General features: G+C 63.8%; 1 protein-coding gene across 1 annotated transcript in view; it reads right to left on the bottom strand.

The window, feature by feature from the left end:
* GSE1 (Gse1 coiled-coil protein) overlaps nt 1-8,262 on the bottom strand; it is a 133,628-nt gene that overhangs the window by 100,061 nt on the left and 25,305 nt on the right. The window lies entirely within an intron of this gene.

Raw genomic sequence — 8,262 nt, forward strand, 5'->3', positions numbered from 1 at the left:
TGGGGGGGCGGCCGGGGGGCAGCTCAGGCGGTCTGCGCGCAGCTGCTCCAGCGTGCCGCGGGAGCCGCGCTGCAGACGGAGCGCCAGCCAAGGGAGATAGCAACCATTTTATTCCCTTTTAACTCTGCCTGCGTCGCTCGCGCTCCCTCCCTCCACCCCCCTCCTGTTCCAGGGCTCGTCCTGAGTTAAGGGAGCTTTGCTTCGCGTTTCCCCTCCTCCCCTCCCTCCTCCCTTGCACTTGATAGCAGGCTTGTCAAGACTGCTGAGTTGCTGCTGACCTCTCACCCGCAGCTGCTAATTAAGGCTCCACAGTGACAGTTCAAGTGCCTCGCCTCAAGTTTGCAGCACCAAAGCTTCTAATTGGAGGCGCTTTTTATTTCTCAATAGCAGCCACTCCAGCGGGGGTTTTTTTTTTTTTTCCCTTCCTCCAGACTCGGGCAGCAGAGCTTTTCCCTTTTGTATTTACTGTTGGGGAAGCGGAGGGGGAGCAGGAGTGAGAGAGAGAGGAGAGAAAGGCAGATCCTTCCCTTCTTCCCCCAGCTGCCAGGACTCCTCCCTGGCTTGGATGCACCTCAGCCTCTGACGTGCGCCGGGGGGTTGGGGAAGGCAATGCCTCGTTGTGCCCTGCACATGCCGGGTTTCCATCCGGGATGGGGAAAGCCCAGGCTTCACCCACCCCCACGCCAGGGGCTGGCGAGACCCAGCCCTGGGAGACGGAGGGCAGGACGGGGCGAGTTCCCAGGCTGCCGTCTTGGAAAGCACAGAGGTCGCTGGATGACCTTGGGCGAGATGCTGGCCCTCCCCTTGCTATGCCTCTGCTTTCCTCCCACCTTTCGCCCCTCTCGTGGGCATCGGATCCAAGGCCCTTCAGGCGGGGAAAGAGGAGCTAGGACCCCTTCCAGCATGGTTTAGGAGCAGAAACCACGTGAGCCGGGTGCCAGCGAAACAAGCTGATTGGCATCCCCGAAACACCCCGCTTGCACTCGTTCAGGGGGCAGATGGCAAGTGAACCCCCTTGCCAATCTCACCCCGGCTCCAGGCCTTGGTACCTTGGTGTCTGCAAAGCACTGGAGTAAGAGCTTGCACCCCAGCTCCAGACCTTGCCTTCACGTAAGCATTTGCTGCCCCCAAGCTTGAGCAATGCCAGAGCAGGGGCAGCGTGCCTCTGGGACTGGCACAGCACCTCGTCCAGCCTCACGCCCGAAAACTGCGGCTGCTTCTTTCACCTACCACCGAAACAGGAGCAACTGGGAGTGCTCAGCTCCCAGGCCGGCAAACTGGGCAGATCCCAGCACCCCTTCCACGCACCCGCTCCCCGAGACGGGTCCCAGCTCCCCCCCGAAGGCAACAAGCCCGGCCAAGCAGCACGGCAGGCTTGCAAGGCTGGGAGAGCGAACATGCCTCGTGCTCCAGTGCTTTGCAGACACCGAGGTACCAAACACGGAGGAGGGGGGCCTCCGCCCCCGGCCAGGGTCTGGGCGATGCCGGCACGGCCTGCCCTGAGGCTACACCGAGCGCGTCAGCCTCAGAGCCGCGTGCTCCAGTCGGCGCTGCACCCCTCCCCGGGGAACAAAGACAAATGCACCAGGGTTAATGCCGGTGAGGCCCTGCTTTGGCCAAGCGCCGTCTGCCCATCGATCAGCCCCGGCAGCCTCTTTTGGCGAAGAATCGACAACCCTGTTACTAGCACGACTCGATACTGTTAATTTCCCAGACAGCAGGACCCAGGCAGGGTCGTGCCAGCACGTGAACAAAAATCATTGGCACCGCTGAAAAGATAATGCGGCAATTCATAAAAAGGCCGTCAAGTCAGCAGTACAGATCCCTTCCTATTGGCCGGGGTGATTAGGATGGGGAAGGGGAGCTGAATATTTCATCTCACGGTGTCATTAAGCGGCAGAGAAGGGGCCGCGTGGCGAGCCTGGGTTCCCAGCAGATGTATTTTTAGGATGGTGAAGGTGAGCCATACCTGCAAGGAGCCGGAGACATGTAAATGCATCTAACCCACGACAGGGAGTCCCGTTCTGCGCGTAGGAGCCAGTACACGCGGGACCAGGTCACGTCTCCTCTGCCGCCCCTTCAGACGCACCCTGCTTGGGGGTGCGGAGAGCGGCGCACCCGGTGCTGGGAGTCGCGGAGGCTGCTCCTGGGGCGTGCTGCAGAGAGCAGATGTGTTATCAGGGGTCTGGGGGTGAGGGGAGGAAGGGTCTTGTACCAGGTCTCCACCTTGTGCTCTCAGTCCAGACCCAAAGAGCTGGTCGCGGTGCACGTGCATGCCTCAGGTTCCCCGCCGGTAAAGTGCCAGGAGGCTCCATGCGTGGGGTCCTGGCAGGCTATGGGGGAGGCAGCTACGGGAAGGTGGGGTGCTGTTAATGCAGAGGCAGACGGGCAGGAAAGCGTCGACCACCAGGGGCTCGGGATCTGCCGCCCAGCAGGCCCGAGGGAATCAGGAGAGGGCGGCGAAGCCGGAGAGATGCAGCCCCTTCCCCCCTCGCCTCCCATTGCTAGAGCCAGAAGTTTGACAGATCTATTGTGTCGTGAGCGCACCCGACGTTTTATCACAGAGCCCGAGACAGCGCAAGCCACTGCCCTGACCCCGTAATCAGTCTGAGGAGAAACAGAAGGCAGCTTGTATCGTCCTCCCGGGTCAGAGGCCAGGAGGAGTCAGCCATTCCCCTCCAGCGCTGCCAAATTCCTGGGATTCACGCCCAGGCAGGCAGCTGCTGTCACAGGCACCGCGGGGCCTTTTCCGCTTCCTCGGGGTCTGTCGCAGACAATAGAGCAGGTGCTGAGCGCGGGGGAGGATGCGGGGGATTGCTGCAAGCCGGACTCTGCTGCACGGTGCGGCCCCGGGGTGGAGCAGGGGATTCGCACCCAAGCCGCGGGAGTCCCCTGTGCCCCTTGCAGCGCCGGCACGGCGTAGCACGAAGCCTGGCTCGGCCGCCCACTGAGACGGGGGCGGAGTCGGCGGTCACAGGGCCTTGCACCCCTCTGCTTGGGGTGAGGCCCTGGCCTCAGGGAACCAGGTGCTCTGACAGAAACCCCCTTGCTGCCTTCCCCTGCACACTGCCCCCCCGCCAGCCGCCTGAGCGGTATCGATGTCTTTCCACCTGAAATCATCTCCGTACAATCTGACCCTGCCTTGGCAGCGGTCCCCCGCCTGCCACGCCGCCCCAGCCGCAGCCCTGCTAATCTCAGATCAAGCATCAATTGTTAATGCCCCTGACACAGGAGAGAGAGAGAGGCAAAGTGCACGCATCCAGCCAGGAGCCTGGAGATGCTCCCACACCAAAGCAGGGCCGGCCACTCTCCAGACCCCCGCACCCAAGTCTGGGCTGTGCCCCCCCATCTGCATCCTCCAGCCTGGCCCATCCAGGGCCAGCCTGAGGCAGGCACTGCCTGCGCTTATCTGCATTATGCATGCAGCAACGCCCTTTGAGACGGAGCAAACAGGGCCTGGCCCAGCCAGCTAGCCAGGCCCGGGTGCGAGTGGTTCAAGCTGGGGCTGGCTAGGAGCACTGCAACAGAGAAGAGGCAGGGACAAGGGCTTGGCTCCATGTGCTAATCCCTATGCTCATATCACCGCTCTCTGGGGCCACATCTTGCCACAGAGCACGACCCGGGGGCTGCACGGGCAACTGAAGGGTCAAACAAGCCATGAGGGAGCAGGTAGGAGCGTCTGGCTGGCCTCACCGTGCTTACGCTCCGCATCTCAGAGCCGCGGGTCAGTGGGGAGTCCCGCGAGCCGCAGCTCGGGGGGCTGCGTAATCCCCCTTCCCCACCTGGTGCGCAGCCCGGCGGACCCCAGCCCACCAAGGACGCAGGCCAATAAATAAATAATGGGGGAGGCCATCAAGCATCCTCCAATTTTGGACGCGGGGAGTCAGACAGCTTGACTCTCAAGACATAATCATTTTAATTGCCAGCCCTCGTAAAGGATGGCGCTGCAAACGGCTCCCGCTCCCCTCTCCCGGTATTACAAGCCAGTTATTCTCTCCAGCCACGGGTCAGTCCCGGGAACCGGGGTGTCTCCTCATCCGGATCCAGGCCTGGTTTGGAGAGATGCGTGTGCATCTGGCTATGCAACTTCATGACACAGCCGTGGCGCTTGCAAGGGATGCGGCTTGCTGCCCCGAAGGCAGCCCGTGGAGCTCATCCCGCAGGCTGCCTGGGCCCCACGAGCCCTGGACTGGGACGGCTTGGCAGCCAAAATACTTGTTTTATGGCCCAACTTGAGCAAAGTGCCAGCTCTGTGCAAACCCCCACGGCCAGGCCCAGCTGTGGCATCCGGGACCGGTCCAACCAGTCCAGACTGAGGACTGGCCACCACGTGCTGCAGCAACAGGGAGGCAGCTCTCAGCATGAGCTTGGGCCTCGCACACACCTCTCTCCCCATGGGTCAGATTCGCTCAGCAAGCATGCTCCCTCCCTCCATCAGCCTGATAGGCATCAAGCAACTGGAGGCCTTGGCCCAGGGGGGGGAACTGCATCACCTGCCATCCAGCCAGAGCCCCAGTCTAGCACTGGCATCAGCCCCCTATGCCGCGCCGCATTATACCATCCCACGCAGCCATCCCCGAGGTCCGGGCAAGCCAGGCCAGAGCCATGGAAATATCACAATGCCACGGACAGGCTTAGAGGGGCAGAAGGCAGCCAGGACCAAGGGAGATCCCCCTGCAAGGCAAAGGCACTCAGTTCAGACTCCTCGGCAAGTCCCCACAGCCCTTCCCGGCCTCCCCAGCCTCGAACCTCCTCCTGCCCAGAGGAAAGGGATGCAGAGCCACGGCCGTGATGAAAAATTGCCTTCGTGACCCCCAACCCCAAATTCACAGCTGCATTTCATTATGGATCCCACCCACGGCTCCGCGAGCCATCACCTGTTGGCACCAGCCCTGGCCTAGCCTGGAGCATCCTCACAGCCACGCGCAAGGGGAGCAGCAGGCGAATTCGAGCCTGGGGTCGGTCCCAACTTGCCAGATGCAAGAGCCAGGTCCCTTCACCGAGCACTTGCTGGTGCCCTCTAGCGTCAACACGCGACAAAGGCACTGGCGGAGCATGGGAAGATACAGAGGACCAGAGAGCCCCCCACCGCCACCTCCCGCCCTTCCTGCAGGCTGCCACGGGGCCCTGAGCACCCTCTGGGAAGGGACAGCCTCCGTGGCCCCGGCTTGCTTGGCAGCCCATGGTGGGAAAGGGGAAACCAGTCCTGGGGGCAGCGTGACATTGTGCCAGGGGCCGTGACTCCAGGCACGGGGCCAGATCCAGCTATCTTTGCACGGGCAACACACCCGCTGGCTTGACGGGAAGGGGAGGCAAGCTGGGCACCGAGCTGAGACACCCAGGGCAGTGCTGGGTGCCGCAAGGGCTGGGGCAGCGTGGGGGCCGGAGCCCAGCCATGTTGGGCGACGAGGCTGCGGCCGCCCGCGTCCTCTGCCCGCGCCGCAGCCTCCCGCCGCCCCCGAACAGGCGCCTCGGGGGCGAACGCATTAAGGAAACACAAAGCAAATCAAGCCCATTCCGGCTGCAATTTTCTCTGTTCCATTATTGACAAACAAGCTGTTCCTGGCAGGTGACGGCAGGGTCACTGCGCCAGCCCCGCACGCCGAGGCCCTGGCCGAGGCAGGGCTGCCTGCACCCCCCACCCCCGTGACCCCACGCCTGCAGGCACCGAGCCTGGAAATGGGAACGGATCAGCCCCCCGGGTCCAGCTGGGGCCGTGGGTCTCGCAGAGCAGGACCTGCATCGCCTGCTCCGTGCCATCCCGCTCTCTTCCTCCCCAGAGCCAGGGGGTGACCACGGCACATGCCCAGCGACAGATCCCGCAGCGCCTTCCTCTCCCTGGGCAAGCAGCCAGAAACAGCCACTAGACCCAGCACGTCCTGCACCCTTTGCAGCGAGGATCAAGGCGAGAGCATCACCCCCCGCGGCTGCAATGCAGGGGGGCAAGGAGCCAGCAGCCCCCATGCCTGGGGCACCTGGAGCACGCCCACAGGGCCCGTCGTTAGCGCCGTGCCAGCCTCTGAAGTGGCTGCTCTGAAGCGGGAATCCAATCAGCGCCCGCCTTGTCTATTTATCATCCTCAGGGCTTTTTATCACCGTGCAGATGGCTGCTGCCTTTGGAAGGCACAGCACTGCGCTGGCACGCGCCCGCCGCCCAGACGCTCTGCGCCACCGGAGCGGCGCCCGCACCTGTGCGTGGCGGCCCCGGCTGACTGCTCGGGTGCAAGGCCGCCGCAGGCTCTGGTCAGGGGCTCGCTCTCACCTGCCGCGCTGGCTGCTCTCGGCAGAGCGAGCCGACGCCGAGCGGGATGCAAAGGCCAGGCCGGCCGCCCCGCCGTGGTGCCAGCCACGTAATTACCCCACGTGGCAGGAGCTGGAGGCAGCCAGGCCACCTGCGATGCAGGGACAAGGGCACTGCACGCAAATGACCCAACTACAGCCCCCTCCTGCCAGAAATGGTGCAACAAGGGGTCAAGTGTGGCAAGCCCTGGCACAGAGGGATGCCAGTGTTGATTAGTAGATGACAGAGCTGGTATTGCAGCAGCAGGGATGGTGTGGGGGCCAGGAGAGGCAGGTAGGGTTGTAGGCATGGGGACCTACACATGGGACCCCCCCCACACAAGCCTCTACCGCTGCACCTGCACAGCTGACCACGATGCACGTGCCATGGGCAAGCACCAAGGCACCCCACAGCAGTGCACCCCCCGCCAACATGCATACTCCTTAGCTCCCTTCACCCCACTGCCACACACCACCTGCCCACCCACCCACCTGTACAGCACCTCCAAGGGACTGCCTGCATGGGTGCACACAACTGTTCACGCACCCCTGCCCCGTACTGTCTCCCCTACCCAGCACAGCCGTGACACGCTGCACACAAGGCTCATGCACCCCTGCCCTCAATGCCTCCTGGCACCCATGCCATCCTGCACCCAGTGAACCTCACGCACTTCTCTGACATGCCCACTCTCCTGATGCACTGCCCCACTGATGCACCCCTAGAGCTTGTGCCAGGCTCCACACGCCTGATACACGCGTGGTGTGGACACCCACACCCACAGAGTGCCACCCGCCTACCCACATACACACAATGGCTACAGGCTCCCCTGCAGCCCAGTGCAGTCCACACGCATGCACCTTTCCTGCCACGCTCCCCTACACGTATGCATCCCAAGCACTCACACCCATGTCCTCCTCAGGCACACACAGATGACCCTGGCATGTGCAGGCATCCCACAACACGTCGCAAAGGGCGCAATGCCCCCCTGGACAGAGACAGCTGCGTTTCAGCTGTATCCAGGCTCATGCTAGGACCCCTCCGTTGTCTGCGCACACAGTCCAGCCACCCCCCAAATTGGCAGTGCCCATCCCATCCTATCTGCACAGCACCACAGGAGCACAAAACAGGGCGGGCAAGGGGTTAAGGATGACAGGGAGGCCCCAAGGCACAACAGTGGCTGTCAGAGGAAGCCAGCTGTGTCCCTAAGGTCCAAACTGGGGCTGGGAAAACCCTCAGATGCAGTTTGGAAAGCAGCAGGGGTCAAACTATGAGAGAGGAGCTGCGTCGCCCACACCTGGGAGCCGGGCCAACCCCACCCGCTGGCACACAGCCGACAGCTGCCGCGCATGCAGCATCCGGCCTGCGCGAGAGGCTCGGGGCGCTGGATGGGCATCGGCCTGCCCAGGCGGCCAGCTGCTCCCTCCCTTGCAAGCCTGGGGTCTGAGCGCTGCGTTTGCTGGCCCAGCAGCAGCCCCAGGGCTGAGACTCACGGGACCCCTCTGGGCCCAGTCCAGGTGCTCCCTGCACCCTTGCAGAGCCGCGGCAGGCACCACGAGGCTAGCTGCCCAGTTTCCCCACCAGCTCCCCGTGGCCTGGAAAGGACGCATCTATCTCCACGGCGCGGAGAACGGGGACCGGGGGCCACCTGCCCCAGCGCCTCTGAAGCACTCGGCAGGTGCCAAGCGGGCACGGCCGGGGCGGGTGAGCACGAGCCGCGGCATTTGAAGTCCCCGGCGCTGGCGCGGTGACAACTGCCGGCTCCTGACTACAAAGTGCAGCTGGGGGGGAGTGGGAAGGGGGAGGAGGGGTGGGAGCTGCCCTCCCTTCTTCCCCCTGCCGCTCTCCGCTTTCAAAGCGCTCCAGAACAAAGTCCGGGCTCGGCCTCTTCCAACCCGCCGCCATCTGTGCGCCCGGCTGAGCCGCGCGCGAGCCAGGCCTCGCCGTCAGCAGCGCGCGGCCCGGGCAGATGGCGTCGGGGCCGG

This window comes from Crocodylus porosus, unplaced genomic scaffold (assembly GCF_001723895.1).
Source record: "Crocodylus porosus isolate Cpor-Errol unplaced genomic scaffold, CroPor_comp1, whole genome shotgun sequence".
Classification (NCBI taxonomy): Eukaryota; Metazoa; Chordata; order Crocodylia; family Crocodylidae; genus Crocodylus; species Crocodylus porosus.